This window comes from Rhinatrema bivittatum, chromosome 10 (assembly GCF_901001135.1).
Source record: "Rhinatrema bivittatum chromosome 10, aRhiBiv1.1, whole genome shotgun sequence".
Taxonomy (NCBI): Eukaryota; Metazoa; Chordata; class Amphibia; order Gymnophiona; family Rhinatrematidae; genus Rhinatrema; species Rhinatrema bivittatum.
In genome coordinates, this window is record NC_042624.1 from 122,347,097 (window position 1) to 122,372,272 (window position 25,176).

Here is a 25,176-nt window from a genome sequence, read left to right on the forward strand (position 1 = left end):
CTCCTCCTGTGCCGAGAGTGCGAGAGACACCTGGAGAGATCCCCCCCCCCCCCCACTCCCCCAGACAAGACCGAGTGCTGAGTGCAGGCTGCAAGCAGATCCTCTCCTCCTCTCTCACCCCAGCACCTCTCCCCCACTCCCCCAGACAAGACCGAGTGCTGAGTGCAGGCTGCAAGCAGATCCTCTCCTCCTCTCTCACCCCAGGACCTCCCCCCCACTCCCCCAGACAAGACAGAGAGCTCAGTGCAGGCTGCAAGCAGATCCTCTCCTCCTCTCTCACCCCAGCACCTCTCCCTACTCCCCCAGACAAGACCAAGTGCTGAGTGCAGGCTGCAAGCAGATCCTCTCCTCCTCTCTCACCCCAGCACCTCTCCCTACTCCCCCAGACAAGACCGAGCAGATCCTCTCCTCCTCTCTCACCCCAGCACCTCTCCCCTACTCCCCCAGACAAGACCGAGTGCTGAGTGCAGGCTGCAAGCAGATCCTCTCCTCCTCCCTGACCCCAGCACCTCCCCCCTACTCCCCCAGACAAGACCGAGCAGATCCTCTCCTCCTCTCTCACCCCAGCACCTCTCCCCTACTCCCCCAGACAAGACCGAGTGCTGAGTGCAGGCTGCAAGCAGATCCTCTCCTCCTCTCTCACCCCAGCACCTCTCCCTACTCCCCCAGACAAGACCGAGCAGATCCTCTCCTCCTCTCTCACCCCAGCACCTCTCCTCCACTCCCCCAGACAAGACCGAGTGCTGAGTGCAGGCTGCAAGCAGATCCTCTCCTCCTCTCTCACCCCAGCACCTCCCCCCTACTCCCCCAGACAAGACCGAGCAGATCCTCTCCTCCTCTCTCACCCCAGCACCTCTCCCCTACTCCCCCAGACAAGACCGAGTGCTGAGTGCAGGCTGCAAGCAGATCCTCTCCTCCTCTCTCACCCCAGCACCTCTCCCCCACTCCCCCAGACAAGACCGAGTGCTGAGTGCAGGCTGCAAGCAGATCCTCTCCTCCTCTCTCACCCCAGCACCTCCCCCCTACTCCCCCAGACAAGACGAGCAGATCCTCTCCTCCTCTCTCACCCCAGCACCTCTCCCCTACTCCCCCAGACAAGACCGAGTGCTGAGTGCAGGCTGCAAGCAGATCCTCTCCTCCTCTCTCACCCCAGCACCTTCTCCCTACTCCCCCAGACAAGACCGAGTGCTGAGTGCAGGCTGCAAGCAGATCCTCTCCTCCTCTCTCACCCCAGCACCTCTCCCTACTCCCCCAGACAAGACCGAGCAGATCCTCTCCTCCTCTCTCACCCCAGCACCTCTCCCCTACTCCCCCAGACAAGACCGAGTGCTGAGTGCAGGCTGCAAGCAGATCCTCTCCTCCTCTCTCACCCCAGCACCTCTCCTCCACTCCCCCAGACAAGACCGAGTGCTGAGTGCAGGCTGCAAGCAGATCCTCTCCTCCTCTCTCACCCCAGCACCTCCCCCCCACTCCCCCAGACAAGACCGAGCAGATCCTCTCCTCCTCTCTCACCCCAGCACCTCTCCCCTACTCCCCCAGACAAGACCGAGTGCTGAGTGCAGGCTGCAAGCAGATCCTCTCCTCCTCTCTCACCCCAGCACCTCCCCCCTACTCCCCCAGACAAGACCAAGTGCTGAGTGCAGGCTGCAAGCAGATCCTCTCCTCCTCTCTCACCCCAGCACCTCTCCCCCACTCCCCCAGACAAGACCGAGTGCTGAGTGCAGGCTGCAAGCAGATCCTCTCCTCCTCTCTCACCCCAGCACCTCCCCCCCTACTCCCCCAGACAAGACCGAGCAGATCCCCTCCTCCTCTCTCACCCCAGCACCTCTCCCCTACTCCCCCAGACAAGACCGAGTGCTGAGTGCAGGCTGCAAGCAGATCCTCTCCTCCTCTCTCACCCCAGCACCTCTCCCCTACTCCCCCAGACAAGACCGAGTGCTGAGTGCAGGCTGCAAGCAGATCCTCTCCTCCTCTCTCACCCCAGCACCTCCCCCCTACTCCCCCAGACAAGACCGAGCGCTGAGTGCAGGCTGCAAGCAGATCCTCTCCTCCTCTCTCACCCCAGCACCTCTCCCCTACTCCCCCAGACAAGACCGAGTGCTGAGTGCAGGCTACAAGCAGATCCTCTCCTCCTCTCTCACCCCAGCACCTCTCCCCTACTCCCCCAGACAAGACCGAGTGCTGAGTGCAGGCTGCAAGCAGATCCTCTCCTCCTCTCTCACCCCAGCACCTCTCCCCTACTCCCCCAGACAAGACCGAGTGCTGAGTGCAGGCTACAAGCAGATCCTCTCCTCCTCTCTCACCCCAGCACCTCTCCCCTACTCCCCCAGACAAGACCGAGTGCTGAGTGCAGGCTACAAGCAGATCCTCTCCTCCTCTCTCACCCCAGCACCTCTCCCTACTCCCCCAGACAAGACCAAGTGCTGAGTGCAAGCTGCAAGCAGATCCTCTCCTCCTCTCTCACCCCAGCACCTCTCCCTACTCCCCCAGACAAGACCAAGTGCTGAGTGCAGGCTGCAAGCAGATCCTCTCCTCCTCCCTGACCCCAGCACCTCTCCCTACTCCCCCAGACAAGACCGAGTGCTGAGTGCAGGCTACAAGCAGATCCTCTCCTCCTCTCTCACCCCAGCACCTCTCCCCCACTCCCCCAGACAAGACCGAGTGCTGAGTGCAGGCTGCAAGCAGATCCTCTCCTCCTCTCTCACCCCAGCACCTCTCCCCCACTCCCCCAGACAAGACCGAGTGCTGAGTGCAGGCTGCAAGCAGATCCTCTCCTCCTCTCTCACCCCAGCACCTCCCCCCTACTCCCCCAGACAAGACCGAGCAGATCCTCTCCTCCTCTCTCACCCCAGCACCTCTCCCCTACTCCCCCAGACAAGACCGAGTGCTGAGTGCAGGCTGCAAGCAGATCCTCTCCTCCTCTCTCACCCCAGCACCTCCCCCCTACTCCCCCAGACAAGACCGAGCAGATCCTCTCCTCCTCTCTCACCCCAGCACCTCTCCCCTACTCCCCCAGACAAGACAGAGTGCTCTACCTTCTGCTCCACCCTCAGACTTGGCTCAGCCCTATGGGTTAAGAGAGCCACTGCAGCTGCAGCCTGGATCCCCCCCCCCCCCCCCCCGCCCCACTCGCAGTTATTCCAGGAATAAAGTTACTTGTTTGTTGCTCCCTGCGTTACTTTTCCCTGGCCTGCTCTGATCCCAGTTACAAACTTACAGGCCGATACCATAAAGTGCGCTCAGCCAAGTGAACTGTTTAACACGCGGTTGGATGCGCGTTTTCGATGTACGCCTACTATCCCTTATACTGCAAGGGGTTTGGAGCATTGAAAACATGCGTGCGACACCCCCAGCACCTAATAGCGCTCATCACATGCAAATGCATGCTAATGAGGCTGTTATCAACCCGGGGTACCGAAAAAAATGTGCGGCAAATCCGCACATTTTATGCTCAGAAAAGTGTACAGAGAAGCAGAAAATTCTGCGATTTTTACCGGCGTCCGTTTCCCTAACCGATGGCTGTGAGCGGGTCCGGAAAACCGATGCTGAGCCCGCTGACAGAACCAGCTCTCCTGGGCCAAGGAGGCGTGAGGAGCACAGAATAGTCCCCGGCGCCTCCTGTTAGTGCGACCCCGCCTCATTTAAATATAGGATCGCGCGCCCAGGAGAGATGGCACTCAGCACCGCGCGGTGCCCGTTCTCCCGCACTCGTACTGCGTGGACCGCGTCCCCTGGGCGTCCCGTGCTGGCGAGCGCCAGGGACGCACAACTTCAGCGCGGCATTGAATCGCGCGCGCCCAGGAGAGGTGGCACTCAGCACCGAGCGGTGCCCGTTCTCCCGCACTCGTACTGCGTGGACCGCGTCCCCTGGGCGTCCCGTGCTGGCGAGCGCCAGGGACGCACAACTTCAGCGCGGCATTGAATCGCGCGCGCCCAGGAGAGGAGGCACTCAGCACCGAGCGGTGCCCGATCTCCCGCACTCGTACGGCATGGACCGCGTCCCCTGGGCGTCCCGTGCTGGCGAGCGCCAGGGACGCACAACTTCAGCGCGGCATTGAATCGCGTGCGCCCAGGAGAGGTGGCACTCAGCACCGAGCGGTGCCCGTTCTCCCGCACTCGTACTGCGTGGACCGCGTCCCCTGGGCGTCCCGTGCTGGCGAGCGCCAGGGACACACAACTTCAGCGCGGCATTGAATCGCGCGCGCCCAGGAGAGGTGGCACTCAGCACCGCGCAGGGCCCGTTCTCCCGCACTCGTACTGCGTGGACCGCGTCCCCTGGGCGTCCCGTGCTGGCGAGCGCCAGGGACACACAACTTCAGCGCGGCATTGAATCGCCGCGCGCCCAGGAGAGGTGGCACTCAGCACCGCGCGGGGCCCGTTCTTCACCGCACTCGTACTGCGTGGACCGCGTCCCCTGGCGTCCCGTGCTGGCGAGCGCCAGGACACACAACTTCAGCGCGGCATTGAATCGCGCGTGCCCAGGAGAGGAGGCACTCAGCACCGAGCGGTGACCCGATCTCCCGCACTCGTACGGCATGGACCGCGTCCCCTGGGCGTCCCGTGCTGGCGAGCGCCAGGGACGCACAACTTCAGCGCGGCATTGAATCGCGTGCGCCCAGGAGAGGTGGCACTCAGCACCGCGCTGTGCCCGTTCTCCCGCACTCGTACGGCGTGGACCGCGTCCCCTGGGCGACCCGTGCTGGCGAGCGCCAGGGACGCACAACTTCAGCGCGGCATTGAATCGCGCGTGCCCAGGAGAGGAGGCACTCAGCACCGAGCGGTGCCCGATCTCCCGCACTCGTACGGCATGGACCGCGTCCCCTGGGCGTCCCGTGCTGGCGAGCGCCAGGGACGCACAACTTCAGCGCGGCATTGAATCGCGTGCGCCCAGGAGAGGTGGCACTCAGCACCGCGCGGGGCCCGTTCTCCCGCACTCGTACTGCGTGGACCGCGTCCCCTGGGCGTCCCGTGCTGGCGAGTGCCAGGGACGCACAACTTCAGCGCGGCAGCGGCTCGTTAGGGCATTGAATCGCGCGCGCCCAGGAGAGGTGAATGCGTGCGCGTTTCCACGCACGATTTTACGCACACGATATTGCCTCGGCCCCTCAGAGATGAGATTGCTGGCTCCCGCGGGGGGGGCGGGACAGTCGGGCCCAGCTCAAAGCTTTTTTTGTTTATTTTTATTGAACATTTTCAGAAAGAATGGCTCTTATTCAAAATGCAGCAATGGTAAAATAAAATTCCTAACCTCATGTTCCCCCTCCGTCTTCCTTTATCTTCCAGTAATTCTCCTTTCTTTGCAATCTCCATCTCATTCCCCTCTCTTGTTTATCTTAAATGCACCAAACGTACAGTAAAGTCATCAGCTGGAGCTCCTATAATAACTCGATTCTTCATGGCTTTCATCTTCTCCGCAGTCCCACATTTTCTTACGTCCCATGAGTTCTAAGTTGTAAGTTATAAACTGAATGTAAGACCCGTAAGGGTTCTAGCACCAGTCCTAGTCTAGCACTGGAGAGATCTTGGCTGTTAGATATCGAAAAGTTAATAGTTTAGCCATTCTTGGTTTCCAGCTTTCCTGCCCAATCCAATTAGCCCAAATCTTTTGTTTTGCCAGCAGATTTGCTCTCTCCGTAAGTGACTTCAGCTTCTGCTTTGTTTCGGGTTGGAGCGGGATGGACAGTTTTGTCTGGTTCTAGGCCTTTATTGAGAAGCAGGTCCGGGAGGTGCAGGAGCCGCCAGCAGATTTGCTCTCTCCGTAAGTGACTTCAGCTTCTGCTTTGTTTCGGGTTGGAGCGGGATGGGCAGTTCTGTCTGGTTCTACGCCTTTATTGAGAAGCAGTCCTGGGAGGTGCAGGAGCCGTCAGCAGATTTGCTCTCTCCGTAAGTGACTTCAGCTTCTGCCTTGTTTCGGGTTGGAGCGGGATGGGCAGTTTTGTCTGGTTCTAGGCCTTTATTGAGAAGCAGGTCCGGGAAGTGCAGGAGCCGCCAGCAGATTTGCTCTCTCCGTAAGTGACTTCAGCTTCTGCTTTGTTTCGGGTTGGAGCGGGATGGACAGTTTTGTCTGGTTCTAGGCCTTTATTGAGAAGCAGGTCCGGGAGGTGCAGGAGCCGTCAGCAGATTTGCTCTCTCCGTAAGTGACTTCAGCTTCTGCCTTGTTTCGGGTTGGAGCGGGATGGGCAGTTTTGTCTGGTTCTAGGCCTTTATTGAGAAGCAGGTCCGGGAAGTGCAGGAGCCGCCAGCAGATTTGCTCTCTCCGTAAGTGACTTCAGCTTCTGCTTTGGTTCGGGTTGGAGCGGGATGGGCAGTTTTGTCTGGTTCTAGGCCTTTATTGAGAAGCAGGTCCGGGAGGTGCAGGAGCCGCCAGCAGATTTGCTCTCTCCGTAAGTGACTTCAGCTTCTGCCTTGTTTCGGGTTGGAGCGGGATGGGCAGTTCTGTCTGGTTCTAGGCCTTTATTGAGAAGCAGTCCTGGGAGGTGCAGGAGCCGCCAGCAGATTTGCTTTCTCCGTAAGTGACTTCAGCTTCTGCCTTGTTTCGGGTTGGAGCGGGATGGGCAGTTCTGTCTGGTTCTAGGCCTTTATTGAGAAGCAGGTCCGGGAGGTGCAGGAGCCGCCAGCAGATTTGCTCTCTCCGTAAGTGACTTCAGCTTCTGCCTTGTTTCGGGTTGGAGCGGGATGGGCAGTTTTGTCTGGTTCTAGGCCTTTATTGAGAAGCAGTCCCGGGAGGTGCAGGAGCCGCCAGCAGATTTGCTCTCTCCGTAAGTGACTTCAGCTTCTGCTTTGTTTCGGGTTGGAGCGGGATGGACAGTTCTGTCTGGTTCTAGGCCTTTATTGAGAAGCAGTCCCGGGAGGTGCAGGAGCCGCCAGCAGATTTGCTCTCTCCGTAAGTGACTTCAGCTTCTGCTTTGGTTCGGGTTGGAGCGGGATGGGCAGTTCTGCCTGGTTCTAGGCCTTTATTGAGAAGCAGTCCCGGGAGGTGCAGGAGCCGCCAGCAGATTTGCTCTCTCCGTAAGTGACTTCAGCTTCTGCTTTGTTTCGGGTTGGAGCGGGATGGGCAGTTTTGTCTGGTTCTAGGCCTTTATTGAGAAGCAGGTCCGGGAGGTGCAGGAGCCGCCAGCAGATTTGCTCTCTCCGTAAGTGACTTCAGCTTCTGCTTTGTTTCGGGTTGGAGCGGGATGGGCAGTTTTGTCTGGTTCTAGGCCTTTATTGAGAAGCAGGTCCGGGAGGTGCAGGAGCCGCCAGCAGATTTGCTCTCTCCGTAAGTGACTTCAGCTTCTGCTTTGTTTCGGGTTGGAGCGGGATGGACAGTTTTGTCTGGTTCTAGGCCTTTATTGAGAAGCAGGGCCCGGGAGGTGCAGGAGCCGCCAGCAGATTTGCTCTCTCCGTAAGTGACTTCAGCTTCTGCTTTGGTTCGGGTTGGAGTGGGATGGGCAGTTCTGTCTGGTTCTAGGCCTTTATTGAGAAGCAGGGCCTGGGAGGTGCAGGAGCCGCTGACGTCAGGTGAGGAGGCCCTCGGGGATCTGCTGCCGGTTTCCAAGGATCTGCTCCCTCCGCCTGAGAGAAGCCTTTTCTTGGTAACCGGTAGCCAGGGACCGCCTGCCTCTCCTGACTGGCAGGACTTGGCTACTTATTTTAAAAGGGCCTTTTAGGGGGATGCAGGACTTGCGCTGGAAAGGTTTTCCATGCTCACGCGGATGGCCAGTGACGGCTGTAAGGCGAGGGACGGGAGTTAGGTAGCCACCACTGCAGAGAGGCATTTCAGGGCCTGGGCTCTGCTCTCCTCTGTCACAGACTTGTGCCCTCCTTTTGGCTACCAGGTGCCGCCTGCTCTCCTGTGCCTCCTTTGCCTGCATTCTCCCATTTTCTGTTTCCAGCGTCAACATCTCCCTGATAAGAGAGGTTGTGACACCACAGCAAACAGAGCTGGGAGTTACCAGGTTACGGCAGAACATCAGTCAGCGTAGGTAGCCCAATCCTGCCCGGGGCAACCAGGCGATCAAACTCTGCCCATGGCAACCAGACCCCGGCCATGAGTGTGGCATTTAAACTCTGCCCATGGCAACCAAACCCTGGCCATGAGTGTGGCATTTAAACTCTGCCCATGGCAACCAGACCCCGGCCATGAGTGTGGCATTTAAATTCTGCCCATGGCAACCAGACCCTGGCCATGAGTGTGGCATTTAAACTCTGCCCATGGCAACCAAACCCCGGCTATGAGTGTGGCATTTAAACTCTGCCCATGGCAACCAAACCCTGGCCATGAGTGTGGCATTTAAACTCTGCCCATGGCAACCAGACCCCGGCCATGAGTGTGGCATTTAAACTCTGCCCATGGCAACCAGACCCCGGCCATGAGTGTGGCATTTAAACTCTGCCCATGGCAACCAGACCCCGGCCATGAGTGTGGCATTTAAACTCTGCCCATGGCAACCAGACCCCGGCCATGAGTGTGGCATTTAAACTCTGCCTATGGCAACCAGACCCCGGCCATGAGTGTGGCATTTAAACTCTACCCATGGCAACCAGACCCTGGCCATGAGTGTGGCATTTAAACTCTGCCCATGGCAACCAAACCCTGGCCATGAGTGTGGCATTTAAACTCTGCCCATGGCAACCAAACCCTGGCCATGAGTGTGGCATTTAAACTCTGCCCATGGCAACCAAACCCCGGCCATGAGTGTGGCATTTAAACTCTACCCATGGCAACCAAACCCTGGCCATGAGTGTGGCATTTAAACTCTGCCCATGGCAACCAGACCCCGGCCATGAGTGTGGCATTTAAACTCTGCCCATGGCAACCAAACCCTGGCCATGAGTGTGGCATTTAAACTCTGCCCATGGCAACCAAACCCTGGCCATGAGTGTGGCATTTAAACTCTGCCCATGGCAACCAAACCCTGGCCATGAGTGTGGCATTTAAACTCTGCCCATGGCAACCAAACCCTGGCCATGAGTGTGGCATTTAAACTCTACCCATGGCAACCAAACCCTGGCCATGAATGTGACAAGCAAACCTTAGCTGCAGCTGTCAGGCTCTGGCTATGCTGAGCCCCCCGAAGCCCTCGTCAGGCTGAGCTAACCCAACCTTGGCTGTGCTGGCGTGCGCAAGTGGAAGGTGCTGGGGATTTGCTTTCAAGGCAGGGGGTGCGTGGATTTCTGGAAGGGAGGGTGTAGACCGAGCCCACCCCGTGCTGCTGCAGTGGATGGGCTGCCTCCGGGCTCATACTGCTGTAGCGTGGCCTTTTCTCCTCATCCTTCAAGTTTTGGCTGCAGCCAATCCAGAAGCCCTTGGGTCACCAGCTGGTTCCAGGTCATAAGGACCATGGAGGACGGTCCAGAAAACCAGATGGTCCCCTTCTGCTACCACTTATTACTTCTCTAGCACTTCCCGACCTATGGAGCCCTGCACCAGCACACAGAAGAGACTGCCCCTGCTCCTTAGAGCTTACAGGAGAAGGGAGGGTCAGGGCTCTGAGAGGGTCCTGTTCCCCTGTCATAAAGGAGAGACGGAGCCAGGCTGGGAGTGGTAGCTGGGACTGAGAGTAGGCTACAGAGGGAGGAGGCTCTGGGGACCCAGTGAGAGGTTGTTAGCTGGATTACATTCCTAATCTAACCTCGAAGACCACACCTGAGCTTTGCTACGCATTCCCCCTTCCTGTTCTGTGTTCATGGGGAGAGAGCTTAGTGCATTTGGCCTGCATGAGATCAGAAACGAGGCAGGCAGCAGTCAGGCAGTGAAGGCTACACCTAGGCCAGAGGTTGCATGTGTGCACCCGGAGCGAAGAGCTCCTGGTTCCCAGAGAAGGAGGCTAGGGTGGCAGACCCGGAGGAGCTGACGCAGACAGAGAGGTGTGCGCAGGTGCCGGCCACTGCTAGATTACCCAGTATTCATGAGCCTAGAGCCCTCACCCCAGGTCTGGGGTAACAGAGAAGCTACAGGGTCGGGGACCTCTGGAGAGCCTTCATCTTGCTTTGCAGGAAGAAGGTCACTTGGATGGAGAGCATCACCTTGGAGAGGGAGGAAGTGGTCCTGCTCTCCAGGCCATGCAGCCCCCTCTCACACCCAGGATGGGTGTCCAGGTCTCTGTTACTGCTGATTCAGGCATTAGGCAGGACGATCACTGAGTGCGTGGGGGCCATGCCGACCACTTTCCTGCCTGGTGCAAAGTTATTTTTAAGAAGATAAGCAGCACCATAGTGACTCAGACCAAGCTCCATGGAACCCAGCATCCCGCCCCTGGCAGGGATCGATGCAGGGAGAACCCAACAGACCCTAAGCGGGGGTCGTCCCGCCTCTGCCCAGCACTCCCCGCAGTTGCTGATGGAGCTGCCCAAATCCCTTCTGGAAGCAGCTGGAGGGCTGGCCTGCAGCGCCACTGCCGCGCCCGGGTGCGAATGACGCAGGAAGGAGCAGGGGGGACGTTCTGGAGGAAGGAGGATGAAGTTCCAGAGCCGGGAGCCCAGCAGCAGGCTGAGGTCTGGACTCTCAGTGCATCGATGAGTGCAGGGAGCGGGGACCTTTTCTGGAAGGATGGGTCCCCGGCTGCTGCCACTAACACTTAAAGGGGGTAAGCGGGGGTTTCCTCCTGCTCCTTTGGGCTTTCACCGGAGTCACAACCAGGGCTGGGGTCTGCCACCTTCGATTCCACCCCCCCCCCCCCCCAATATCCTCTGTAAACTTTCTTCCAGCAACGCTCCTCAGCCGGGTCCAGAAAGAGGGGCCTCGGACCCTGCCTTCAGCCTTTCATATCATCTCGTTTGCTTTCCACCTCTCCGCCTCGTCAGAGTGGATCACATTCAGGCACCGCGGGTATTTCCCTGTCCCCAGAGGGCTCACAATCCTGAGGCAGAGGAGGGTGAAGTCACAAGGAGCAGCGGTGGGATTTAAGCCCTGAGCTTCCCTGGTTCACAGCTGCTGCTGGAACCACAAGGCTATTCCTCTGCTCCGCTGGGTGATGGCTGCCATTCCCTTCCCTCCGCAGCATCACCAGCCCGACGCCTACAAGATCTGGAGCTGATTTACCTAAAGATCTTAAGGTCACCAAAAAAAGTGGATTAAGGCAACAGCAAAAGCCAGAAAGCTGCTCGGCTGCACAGGGAGAGGAAGGGTCAGCAGAGAAAGGGAGGAGATATTGCCCCTGTGCAGGTCCCTGGTGAGACCTCACATGGGATACTGAGTACAGTTCTGGAGACCCCACCTTCGATAGGATATAAACAGGATGGAGTCGCTCCAGAGGGAGGCTGCTAACATGGGTAGTGGTCTTTGTTCTAAAGCATAGGGGGAGAGACTTAAAGATCTAAACATGGATACCCTGGAGGAAAGGTAAGAGATAGGGGAGATAGGATAGAGACATTCAGATATCTCCAAGGTCCATGGAAAGGAGGCTCTAGAACGAGGGGTCATTGGATGAGGGTGAAAGGGGGCAGACTCAGGAGTAATCTTAGGATATATTTCTTTACAGAGAGGGTGGTGGATGCATGGAACAGTCTCTGAGTGGAAGTGCTGGAGACAAATAGTGTTTCTGAATAGAAGAAAGCCTGGGATAAATACAGGGGATCTAAGAACATAAGAACATGCCATACTGGGTCAGACCAAGGGTCCATCAAGCCCAGCATCCTGTTTCCAACAGTGGCCAATCCAGGCCATAAGAACCTGGCAAGTACCCAAACACTAAGAAGATCCCATGCTCCTGATGCATCTCTAAGGAGGTGATGGGAATTATAAAGCTAAATTAACAGGATGGATAGGCAGAGTGGATGGGCCCTACAGTCTTTTTCTGATGTCAGGTTTCTGTTTCCATGGGATACAGTCAAAGCTGAGGGACTCTGGCATCACTTAAAAACCCACTTTACATGAAGAACAGGAACGAGGTCTCCCGTAAGGAGATTTGGATTGTATGATTATGAATTATCCATCGTGGGTGCTGAAAGCTCGCATGAGGGAACAGGTTAACCATCTTCCTGGCAGGAGGCAGCATATTGCGGGAGGAAATTGAAACAGAGATATTAAATACGGCTGCAAGGATTGTGGTAGGAGCCAGATCCAGCGAGAACGTAAAAACCTATATTCACCGGCTGCCGGTGGAAAGCAGGATAACATGGACAAGTGCGTGAATAACTCCAGCGCCCAACCTCTCCGCTCCTGCACACCCCCAGAAGATCTCCGCTCCTCCACTCCTCCTCGCAGCCTGCACCCAGTCCTGCCCTGCAGAGCCCCCGTTCCCTGCCTAACCTCTTCTTCTACCGAGGAAGGACTCCCAGTGCTTTGAACCGTAAATCTGAGCTCCACTGCAAACTATCTCAGTCGCGTTTGGTCTGTTTTTAAACGGACTGCAATCCGTCTTGAGGCCATTCCTGGTGAAAGATGGAAGATCAGACATCCCGCAGCAAGGCAGACCAGCATAAAAGGAAACAGAAAAAGCCTGTGCTGAGCGTCCTCTGACTGGAGCTGCTGGCGTTGCAGCCTTTCCTTCTCTCTCTTAAGAGTTTGTTCTTCAGTAACTCGTTTACAGTGCCCCTTAATTAAAGATTATCTTCAGGGTTCTGATGGAAAAGCTTGGTGTAGAAGATGCCCTAATCCAGAATGCCCCAAAAACAGGAGCGGTGCAAAAGTATTTGGCACACTAGGTGCACCCCTCCACTAACTTACGCATCGGTAGCAGCCGCAGTAACAAAATTATAGCTACAAAATGCAAGGTTCCACGTTAGGAAAAGGTTCTAGGCATCTTCGTTGGAAATACCTTGCAATCTTCTGCTCAGAATGCGGCAGCAGCCAAGAAATCAAATAGAGATATAGGGATTATTAGGAAAGGAAAGGAGAATAAAACAGAGAATATCATAATGCCTCTGTATCACTCCATGGTGCGACCTCATCCTGAGTACTGTGTGCAGTTCTGGTCACCGCATCTCAGGAAAGATATAGCAGAATTAGAAAAGGTTCAGAGAAGGGAGACCAAAATGATAAAGGAAAGGCTAAAGAGGTTAGGACTCAGCTTGGAGAAGAGATGAGGGGGGATATGATAGAGGTTTATAAAATGAGTGGAATAGAACAAGTAAATGTTAATCAGTTGTTTACTCTTTTGAAAAGTACAAAGACCAGGAGAGACAATGAAGTTACTGGGTAATACATTTAAAACTAATAAGAGAAAATATTTTTTTACTCGATGCATAATTAAGCTCTGGAATTCATTGCCAGAGGATGTGGTGAAAGCTGTTAGTGTGGCTGCATTTAAAAATGATTTGGACAAGTTCCTGGAGGAAAAGTCCATTAACCATTATTAAGGTAGAGTTGCAGAAATCCACAGCTTAATCTTGGGATAAGCAGCTTGGAATCTCTCTACCCCTTGGGATCCTGCCGGGTACTTCTGACCTGGCTTGGCCACTGTTGGACACAGGATACTGGGCTTGATGGACCTTTGGTCTGACCCAGTATGGCATATTCTTATGTACAGAGCTCCCTCCTTACTGGCAGCAGTAGCTCCAGCACAGCGACACTAGCACAGTGACACTAGCACAGCACCCCTCTTTGCCTAGCACTGGCAGGGTTTTGCCACACCCCCCCCCCCCCCCCCCAAATAAATAAATGTGCTGCTCTAGACGAGCACCTAGTTCGCCTAATGGAGCACTGGTCCCAAATCTGGACCACAGGGCAGTTGTTTGATGATGGAAGGCTCAGTAGGAAATGTAGTGCCAGTGGCGTTCCAGTATCTCAGTCCCTACATCTTACAAGTTTCTTTACCAAACCTCCTTTCAGGAGGCTGTGTGGCAGGGCCCTTACAGCTTTTGAGCAGCTCGCTACAGACTACATTTTAAGCAGAGGACCCATCTAAAAAATATACCAAATCTTAGGAAAGATGATGGGGGATCCCTTAAAAAGGACCACATCCCTTTGGGGAAAGCTACTGGCCCTGATGGTGAAAATATTCTCAGAGGCGTACAAAAGTGAATTCCATATGTGGATACGAATCATTGGACATCGGACAGGCTATGGAGGATGGGTCTCCTTGACCATGACAAATGCGGCTCTGAGTGTAGGGGGGGCAGGTTCTTTTTTTCACATTTGATGGACATGTTCCAAAATTCAAGACCACTGGTCAGAAATACCCTCATGGATCACTTTCCAAGTATGCGACTATCACTAGACTCCCATTTTCCTTTCCGGTTTACCAAATGGGTGTAAGCTTGCAGCTTGTTTAAATGATTTTTGGTAGCTGGCAGGTGTAATGTGATCTGCCCCCGGAGACTGCCTTCCTCTCTCGAGACTGCTTTGGCAGGTTTACGTGATCGAGACTATTGCTTCTGATGCCAGAGATTATTACCATAATGTTCCTAGCACAGGGGAACCCTTTCTCTCTTTATTTGCTAATACAGTTGAGCCCCACCCCTGTTCAAGGCGTTTTGCACGGGGGAACCCTGGGGTGTCCTTGCTCTGAAGGTTTATGAGGAGCTGGCATTGAGCATAGTGCTGAGCTGGGGATTGCATTGTGTTCATTGCAATAGTTTAACCTGAATGTTTTTAACTGTTCTGAGTGGTGTGGGAGTGGCCTAGGAGGATACAAATCCTGGGTCGATCTGGAGGGGAGTGAGGAAGAGAGGAACCTCGACTAGGATATTGGGGTCCCTCCCAGTAGGGTCTCTTCCCCCGCAAGGAGAGAGGCTCGTGGCCAGGAGAGAGAGGTTCCCTCCTCCCGAGGAAAAAGTCAGAGGATGGAGATGAGGGAAGAGGCCCGAGGCTGTAGATGTTGGAGAAGAGGTGATGCCTCCCCCTGAGGAAATGGCCAAGAGCTAAGAGAACAGGGCTGTTCCAAAAAGAGAAGTACCCCGAGGAGACCTGAGCATGGAGGAGGATGAGGAAGGAGAGGTGAGACTCTTAAAGGAGCTGCGAGTAGATGGAGGGGAAGGGAGTGAATTGCCCCAGATTTGTTTGAAAGGAAGAGGAATCTGGGAGAGTGCGATTGGGTGAGGAGGGGAGCCTGGTACGTTGAGGAAATCCCTGGTACCTGAGTATTAAGGAACGTGAGCTCTACACTCCATGTAATGGTGTTTGAGAGAGTGGTGGTGGAATAGGGGAAAGGGGGTAATCCAGGCCCCGGATGCAAGTGGTTACCTTTGTTACTGAATCCGTGTACCCCATGAACTCTGAATAATTCAGTGTGCTCTGCATACCCTCTGCCAGAAATTACAGTTCATTGTTTGATAGGACCCGGAGTGGAGGGAATGTAGTGGGCCCTCACGGATGGCCAGCAAGCACAGGGATGATGGAGGGGATTATCGGAGGACTCCCTGACCATCTTCTAGCTCTGTCCATTCCACCCTCTGCTGAACTCACCAAGTAAACGAGAGAGCGCGGCACTTATTCCACGCGTGTCAGATCCTCTTGTTGTTTTATCTGCCCTGGAGTGCTTACATACATATCCCAGATGAATAACAGTAACGGTAGCAATATTTGGCTCGTGATACCCGACCTGCTTTTATCTCATATATTCAATTGTTGTTTGTAATGCCCACTTCCCTAGAGTTTTGTCTGACATGAACAATGGTTGTGTTTGCAAGAGGTATCAATCCCGTCTTGTATGGTAACTTTGCTGTACTAATCTTCAATATAACAAATATTTACTACAAAATCCCAGAAAAACGCAGAAAGCATTTTGAGCCAGGAGTTATTAAGCGCGGAAGACTTTGACCAACTCTGCTAAAGCAAAAAAACGTTTAGATTCAAAGAAAGGCTGGGTCTAGCAGAGGTTTGATGCCATCACCATCTCCTGGCAAACTGGTGTAATTACAGCCTGCATAATCCTCAATGTTATTTATGTATTTATAAAATGTATAATCCGCCTATCAGTATTCCTAAGCAAGGTGCAATTTCATGTACATATAACATAAATATAATAACGACAGCTACACAAGCTCACAAATTGAAATCAGACATCCATAAAATAAGTAAAAAGCCATAAAATCTCCTAATACTGATCTTCCTTTGCACACTATAATAACCTACCTGCCTGTTTCAATAAAAAAATCTTTAACCTTCTTTATAAAGAAGTTAATTCAGTCCTCAGGTCTGATATTCCACAATTCTGGTTCTGCCATTGCAAAAGTTCATTCCCTTATCTCACAAAGACGGAAACATTTTGTTGATGGAATCTCAGGCCAGTTTTTGCCCTGAGATCTTAAGTCGTGACGGGGAATACACCTTCGAGGATGCACCTCCTCCATGCTGGAACTATAGAAGGGAAAACCTTGTAAAGCCGAAGCAAGATCTTGAACGTCACTCGTCATTAGAACTGTGTGACCTGCTGTCACCTGCCTGCCCCGAGCACCCTACGTGCGGCTGCATTTTGGGCTACTTGAAGCACTCACATAGCGGAAGCGGGAAGGCCCAAAAGAATTGCATTGCAATAATCAAGTCATGGAGCTCTGCTGCCTGAACAGGTGTCCAAAAATCCTCGGATGTCAAGAGTGGCCTCAGCCTCCGCATTCTATGTCATTTATAAAATGCCTTCTACACAGCCTTGCTAATCACCACCTCAAGCTTCCTGACTTCAGTCATCTTCGGGAGCGTTTTTTAAATTTTGTATTCATGCACTTTTTCATATTGCAACTCCAGGAATCAACTTGAAAAGGGAAACGATCTGGAGATGGTTTCTTTAGCAATGGCCTTACGGCAGATGAGAGATTCACTATAGGAGCCAGTACCTCTCCTAGTTCATTAGAGGGCGAGACTAAATGAAAAATCTCTGAAGGAGATCCCGTCTTGTTCTTAAATCATAGCCTTCCTTGACCTGCGGGCATATATCTGAGGGAGATCCCGTCTTGTTCTTAAATCATAGCCTTCCTTGACCTGCGGGCATATATCTGATGGAGATCCCGTCTTGTTCTTAAATCATAGCCTTCCTTGACCTGCGGGCATACATCTGATGGAGATCCTGTCTTGTTCTTAAATCATAGCCTTCCTTGACCTGCGGGCATATATCTGAAGGAAATCCCGTCTTGTTCTTAAATCATAACCTTCCTTGACCTGCGGGCATATATCTGAGGGAGATCCCATCTTGTTCTTAAATCATAAACTTTCTTGACCTGCGGGCATATATCTGATGGAGATCCCGTCTTGTTCTTAATTCATAGCCTTCCTTGACCTGCGGGCATATATCTGAAGGAGATCCCGTCTTGTTCTTAAATCATAGCCTTCCTTGACCTGTGGGCATATATCTGAAGGAGATCCCGTCTTGTTCTTAAATCATAGCCTTCCTTGACCTGTGGGCATATATCTGAAGGAGATCCCATCTTGTTCTTAAATCATAGCCTTCCTTGACCTGCGGGCATATATCTGAGGGAGATCCCGTCTTGCTCTTAAATTATAGCCTTCCTTGACCTGCGGGCATATATCTGAAGGAGAATCCCGTCTTGTTCTTAAATCATAGCCTTCCTTGACCTGCGGGCATATATCTGAAGGAGATCCCGTCTTGTTCTTAAATCATAGCCTTCCTTGACCTGCGGGCATATATCTGAAGGAGATCCATCTTGTTCTTAAATCATAGCCTTCCTTGACCTGCGGGCATACATCTGATGGAGATCCCGTCTTGTTCTTAAATCATAGCCTTCCTTGACCTGCGGGCATATATCTGAAGGAAATCCCGTCTTGTTCTTAAATCATAACCTTCCTTGACCTGCGGGCATATATCTGAGGGAGATCCCATCTTGTTCTTAAATCATAAACTTTCTTGACCTGCGGGCATATATCTGAAGGAGATCCCGTCTTGTTCTTAAATCATAGCCTTCCTTGACCTGTGGGCATATATCTGAAGGAGATCCCATCTTGTTCTTAAATCATAGCCTTCCTTGACCTGCGGGCATATATCTGAGGGAGATCCCGTCTTGCTCTTAAATTATAGCCTTCCTTGACCTGCGGGCATATATCTGAGGGAGATCCCGTCTTGTTCTTAAATCATAGCCTTCCTTGACCTGCGGGCATATATCTGAAGGAGATCCCGTCTTGTTCTTAAATCATAGCCTTCCTTGACCTGCGGGCATATATCTGAAGGAGATCCATCTTGTTCTTAAATCATAGCCTTCCTTGACCTGCGGGCATACATCTGATGGAGATCCCGTCTTGTTCTTAAATCATAGCCTTCCTTGACCTGCGGGCATATATCTGAAGGAAATCCCGTCTTGTTCTTAAATCATAACCTTCCTTGACCTGCGGGCATATATCTGAGGGAGATCCCATCTTGTTCTTAAATCATAAACTTTCTTGACCTGCGGGCATATATCTGATGGAGATCCTGTCTTGTTCTTAATTCATAGCCTTCCTTGACCTGCGGACATATATCTGAAGGAGATCCCATCTTGTTCTTAAATCATAGCCTTCCTTGACCTGCGGGCATATATCTGAAGGAGATCCCGTCTTGTTCTTAAATCATAGTCTTCCTTGACCTGTGGGCATATATCTGAGGGAGATCCCGTCTTGTTCTTAAATCATAGCCTTCCTTGACCTGCGGGCATATATCTGAAGGAGATCCCGTCTTGTTCTTAAATCACAGCCTTCCTTGACCTGCGGGCATATATCTGATGGAGATCCCGTCTTGTTCTTAAATCATAGCCTTCCTTGACCTGCTGGCATATATCTGAAGGAGATCCTGTCTTGTTCTTAAATCATAACCTTTCTTGACCTGCGGGCATATATCTGAAGTAGATCCTGTCTTGTTCTTAAATCATAGCCTTCCTTGACCTGCGGGCATATATCTGAAGGAGATCCCGTCTTGTTCTTAAATCATAGCCTTCCTTGACCTGCTGGCATATATCTGATGGAGATCCCGTTTTGTTCTTAAATCATAGCCTTCCTTGATCTGAGGGCATATATCTGAAGGAGATCCCGTCTTGTTCTTAAATCATAGCCTTCCTTGACCTGCGGGCATATATCTGATGGAGATCCCGTTTTGTTCTTAAATCATAGCTTTCCTTGACCTGCGGGCATATATCTGATGGAGACCTTGGAGTGATCTGTTTCACTTCCTCCCAGGAGTAGTGAACTGAACAAATAAGATGCAGGTTGTAATTCTAACAGTCTGCTAGGAGAGGGAGGTAACGTCCGTATAGAGAGAGGGAGCCACACATCCAGATCTATTCCTATAAATGGTGACAGAGAGAGAGAGAGAGAGAGATGTTTCCGTATCCTAGCTGGCCTGGTCACATAGGATAGGAAGGGCAAGGAGCCAGTAGTGGCCGACACAGCCCTGAGACCACAGGAGAGAGAAGCCGGCGGTGACTGATGCGATCCCCAGGCCACAGCAGAGAGGAGTTGTGCTGCTCAAGGCATCAAGGGAAGGGGGAGAGAGCTGGAGCCTGAGTACAGGGAGAACGGAGGCCAGGCCTTTCCCTGGACCCTGAGAGAGGAGCTGCCCACCAGCAGGAAGTGGCTGAAGAAATCACAGGAGGCCTGGGAATTGTATGGCGACAATAAATTCTTGCAGCTAAATCCAATATGGGGATCCTGTACGATTGCACAACAGATATATATATAATCCAGTCTAACCTTTCTGACACCTGAAAGCAGATTACATTCAGGTTCTGTCCCCGAAGAGCTTACAATCGAAGCATTTTTCCCCACGGACACAAATAGGGAGAAGAGCCTTAGCAATGCTGTCCCCGTGCTTCTCCCTGAGGCAACGGAGGGTGAAGTGACTTGCCCAAGGCAACACGGAGTGGCAACAGGGTTTGACCCCTGGCTTCCCTGGTTCTCGACCCCCAGCTCTAACTACTAAACGTCTCCTCCAATCCACACCAAATACCTCCAGTACCTGAATGTAATCTGCTTTCAAGTGTCATGAAAGGTGGAATTAAAATAAAAACTTAGAATTAGAAAACATGGTAATGCATCCCTCAAGACCCAGGGATGTGGTGGTGGGGGAGCGAGGACCCTCCCTGAGTCTCGCTGAACCAATTTGATGGGTGGTAGGGAAAGGCGCTTGGCACTTATCCACCCTGAAATTCACTCCCAAGCACGAATTTCAGGAGCTGCTGCTCCTGCTGGGGCCCTGGTTCTGGTGCTTCACTGTCTGTGGCAGAGCGGGGATTAGAACTGAGGCACAGGGGAATAAAGTGATTCACCCAGAAAGCTGGGAATTAGAGCTGAGGCACAGGCTGACAAAGTGATAGGAAACTGACTTTTAAACACCTGAAAGGCATTAATAACGAACAAAAACCAAACCTTTCCCACTGGAAAGGAAGCTGTACAGCTAAGGGTCATGATACGCTCCAAGGGGAAGAGTCCGGAACAACGTCAGGAAATGTTTCTTCACGGAAAGAGTGCGGTTGCATGGAACGCCCTCCCGGAAGAGGCAGTGAAGACCAGAATGGTAAAGAGCATAGGATAAACACAGAGGATCCCAAATGCTAGAGGATGGAAAACAAGAAATGGGTAATCTGTGGTAACTTTTGATATAACATTTCTGCATGGGGGTAACCTGCACAGAGCAGCAGTTACATCCTAAACAGAAGGCATGAGAGAAATCTGCACAGAGCGGCAGTTACTACCCTTAACAGAAACATGGGGGTAACCTGCACGGAGCGGCAGTTACTGCCCTTAACAGAAACATGGGGGTAACCTGCAGGGAGCGGCAGTTACTACCCTTAACAGAAACATGGGCGTAATCTGCACGGAGCGGCAGTCACTGCCCTTAACAGAAACATGGGGGTAACCTGCACGGAGCGGCAGTCACTGCCCTTAACAGAAACATGGGGGTAACCAGCACGGAGCGGCAGTCACTGCCCTTAACAGAAACATGGGGGTAACCTGCACGGAGCGGCAGTCACTGCCCTTAACAGAAACATGGGGGTAACCTGCACGGAGCGGCAGTCACTGCCCTTAACAGAAACATGGGGGTAACCTGCACGGAGCGGCAGTTACTGCCCTTAACAGAAACATGGGGGTAACCTGCACGGAGCGGCAGTTACTGCCCTTAACAGAAACATGGGGGTAACCTGCATGGAGCGGCAGTTACTACCCTTAACATAAGGCTTGGGGGTAACTTGCACGGAGCGGCAGTAACTGCCCTTAACAGAAACATGGGGGTAACCAGCACGGAGCGGCAGTCACTGCCCTTAACAGAAACATGGGGGGTAACCTGCACGGAGCGGCAGTCACTGCCCTTAACAGAAACATGGGGGGTAACCTGCACGGAGCGGCAGTCACTGCCCTTAACAGAAACATGGGGGTAACCTGCACGGAGCGGCAGTTACTGCCCTTAACAGAAACATGGGGGTAACCTGCACGGAGCGGCAGTTACTACCCTTAACATAAGGCTTGGGGGTAACTTGCACGGAGCGGCAGTAACTGCCCTTAACAGAAACATGGGGGTAACGAGCATGGAGCAGCAGTTATTAACCATTACAGAAACGTGGAGATAGAAGGCAGCAAGGAAGCCTGCAGAGGTTGGAATGAAAGGGGGAGGGGGTGCCTGTAACCCCAAGAGAGAACAAAAGAAAGTCAAGACCCAGATCTTATGCTGCTCTCGTGTTCACTGTTTCTCCTTTTGGGCCTGGCTGTTCGGGTATTTGAAGGGGTTTTTTTAGCTTTGGGCAGCTGGAGACTGGGCGAGCCTTTGTGATCAGAGTGCTTTACCCCCAGCAGGGTCTTTTAGATGGGTTCTCCTTGAGTTTGTGGTTTTGGGGCTTTGCCCTCTGGTCATGGTTTTGGGACTGCGTAATCCATGTTTTGCTGACTCCTAGACTTGATTTGGTTTCTCTTGATTTTGACTGCTCCTTATTTGTGTTCTGTGATGCACGTTTCTTCACAGCTTTGGATGGTTTCTGCTGGAGAGAGCGAGTGTATCAAACATTTTAAACATATAAACTAACAGAGCTTTACTGTGACAGAAAAAAAAGGCCTGATTGACTACAACATCCAATTTTTTTCCTTTTATAAAGCTCCTTTATTAAGAGAATTTGAAAATTACAATAATATGAAACAAGGAAACACCCCCTCATAAAATATAATGATGCTAGTGAAAGGTGCCCAGTGTCGCTCGAGAATTCTGATCTATAACAGCCTGTGTGCATCTCTGTGTGTATGTGTGTGTGTGTATGTGTGTGTGTGCACCTATGTGTCTGGTGTTTGGAGGGGCCTGTGGTTTGTGCCTGTGCCTCTGTGTCTGTGTGCATGCCTGTGTACATGTGTGAGGCAGTGTATGCATGTGTGGGAGCCTGTGTGTGCCCTTGCCTGCCAGAGATGGCTTTGCAGATAGTGTGACTGACATGACCAACCGACCAACTGACTCAAGTCTTTTTTACATAGACAGATAGATTAAACAGAAAGTCCCAAATCCTAGCAGAGTTATAGTAAAGTCACACGTGGTGGTAGATTCACACAACCCATGCCGTAGGAAAGGGGATTTACATCTGGAGCAGCCAGCGTTCCCTGTGCACGTGCAGAACGCTCTCCTTACAGAAAGTAACAAGGTCCACGGAAAACACCTTCCAAGCTAATTGTAGCCAACTCTCTGAAAGGTTTATCCTGCAACATTCAGCCCACAGCCAGGCCCGGCATGGGCTGGGGCATAGGGTAAAAGAAATGCCAAAAACATCGCCTTCCTCCAGTACAGCGTTGTCACCGGCCCAGAGCAGCACACACGATAGTCAGAGCCCCCTTGTCCCATCCTTTCCGGCACTCATCAGGTCATCCTCTGCAGCCTAGCTGGCGTTAGATACCAGTGGTATAAAATGCTGAACCTGCTTTCCTGTGTGGTCACCGCCCCTTTCATCTTCTGCCTAGGGCCTCCTTCCTCTTCCATCTTGATACATCCTTGACATAAGACCTTTAATTTCTAGTGGGGCCTTATCCAGCTTGAGAAAAGCAGCGTTTCCTGTGTGGTTCAGACTGAGGAAGTCCTTCAGCTGCTTGGATATGAATACAGGAATACAAGTCAGGTCGGAAATGTAACATCACAGAACAGTTGACCTGCACACAGCCATGAAAGTGCCCGGGTTACTCCATGACAGGTAAAAATCCTTCCTTTACATAAAATATCCTCCCAAGATTTTAACCTTATAAAGGCCTGACGTCTTCCCATCTTGTTTTGATATTCATAGGGCAGTGCTTAGTAAATCAGGCACAAAGTCACTAGGTGTGAAGGTGCCTTGGCTCCAGGCTTTAGGAGCCTGTAAGGCAGTTCTGGTTTAACAATGCAACTTAGATTCACATTTTTTCCAGCCCCAGGAGACAATAAATAAAGCTGGGGATCGAGTTGCCTTTTCTTAGGGCCCGGAGGCAGGTATTACCCTGAGAATGAGAGAAATACCCACTGGTGCCAGCAGAGGGAGCCATCACCTTACCATTCACCACCATTGAGGAAACAGAAAATGAGGGCAGAAAACGACCAAACGCTCCATCCAGTCTGCCCAGCAAGCGTGTGGTAGCGTCTGCTGCGCCATACAAGTCATCCCCTTACTTAGTTTCCCAAACCGTCAAAGTCATGGCCCTTGTTGGTTGCTCTCAGAGTCCAATCCCTGTTACCTCTTGCCGTTGAAGCAGAGAGCAATGTTGGAGTTGCATCCAAAGTATCAGGCTTATTGGTTAAGGGCAGTAACGACGCATCAGCAAGTTACCCCCATGCTTATTTGTTTTCCCAGACGTAAAATTCAATGTCCTTGTTGGTCGCTGTCTGAATCTAATTCCCCTTTACCTCTTTTCCCTCTGCCGTTTAAAGCAGAGAGCAATGATGGAGCTGCATCAACAGTATGAAGGATTATTGGTTAAGGGCAGTAACCTCCACACCAGCAAGTTACCCCCATGCACTCTTTTCTTCATTTCCTTTCTCTAGCCTTGAGGGATTCACAGTGTTTATCCCATGCCCCTTTGACATCTTTCACCGTTTTTGTCTTCACCACCTCCTCTGGGAGAGCATTGCATCCACCACCCTCTCCGTGAAGAAATATTTCCCGACGTTGGTTCTGAGTCGTCCTCCCTGCAGGTTCATTTCATGACCCCCTCGTGCTACTGATTTCTTTCCAACGGAAAAGCTTTGTCGATTGTGCATCAGTGTGTGATCTCACCTAAGAAGTTGAGATAAATTACACTTATTGTAAATAAATATTATTTTCTTCAATAGATGCAGCCATGTGTAAAATGGGAAGCATTGCAGGTGCTGAGGCCCCTTACAATCAGATTCTCCAGGGCAGACCTTCAGGTAACCTTTGGGAGGATTTGGTTTTTTCTAAAAATAAGTAAAAAAAAAAAAAAAAAATTCTCCAAAGATCAGAGGCAGGAAGTATTTGATTTCCAAAGCTATGTTTATTCTTTAACATTTAGGGTCTTATTACCATTCTGACTTCCAAAAGCACTAGAACATTTTACATTCAAATGTGGCTACAGTAAGACTTAGGCAATGGATGGTGGCCCAGCAGAAAGGCTTGGAGGGGCCTTTTCCCATAGACGCAGCACTGGAGAAGAGGCTCAGGCTGCAGAGGGTACTGGGGAAATTCAAGGAGATGATTCCTAAACTCTCAGATGGATGCAGGAGAGGAGGTGGCCAACTTCGCTCCTTTATTCACATGTTCTTGGGAACATACCAGGATAAAGACCTGGCAGCCCAGTCTCCCAGGATAGGCCATGTGGGGCCTTAAGGACATCAAAGCCTTTGCAGAGAAATCATGGGGATTATTTAGCCCAGTTCAGGCGGACATTCTGAGGAAGGGAAAAGACATTTGGATGTCTAAATGGGCATCCTGTCTCTGACAGGGCACAAGTATCTGGCAGATCCTGAATAATGGATCTCTTTCTTGCCACCACACTGCTTTGCCCTGAAAAGGAGTTGGAATATCCTCACTTGAAGTCAGAGGGTAAGAGATGGTGGTGGGAATGGAACTCGGAGCTCTGGCTGTCCGTCCTGGCTCCAGGTTCTAATCACTACACCACACCGCCAGGCCGCAGTGAATAAAGCTGGCCAGGTGAATCCCAGAAGATGTCATATTGTGGGTAACCGACCCCCGAGACGTGAAAGAGTTTATCTGAGCCTGCACTAGTGGGGGAGAGGGGAGGCTTTCTAAATGTGATTCAGCAGATGAGCGCTCCCTGCATGACGGGCACTAATTATTACTTGATCACAAACCTGAGCAGCAGCTTCTGGGGATATGGAAGACACTTGGCATTAAAGCGCATGAATACAATGCATAAGATCCCCC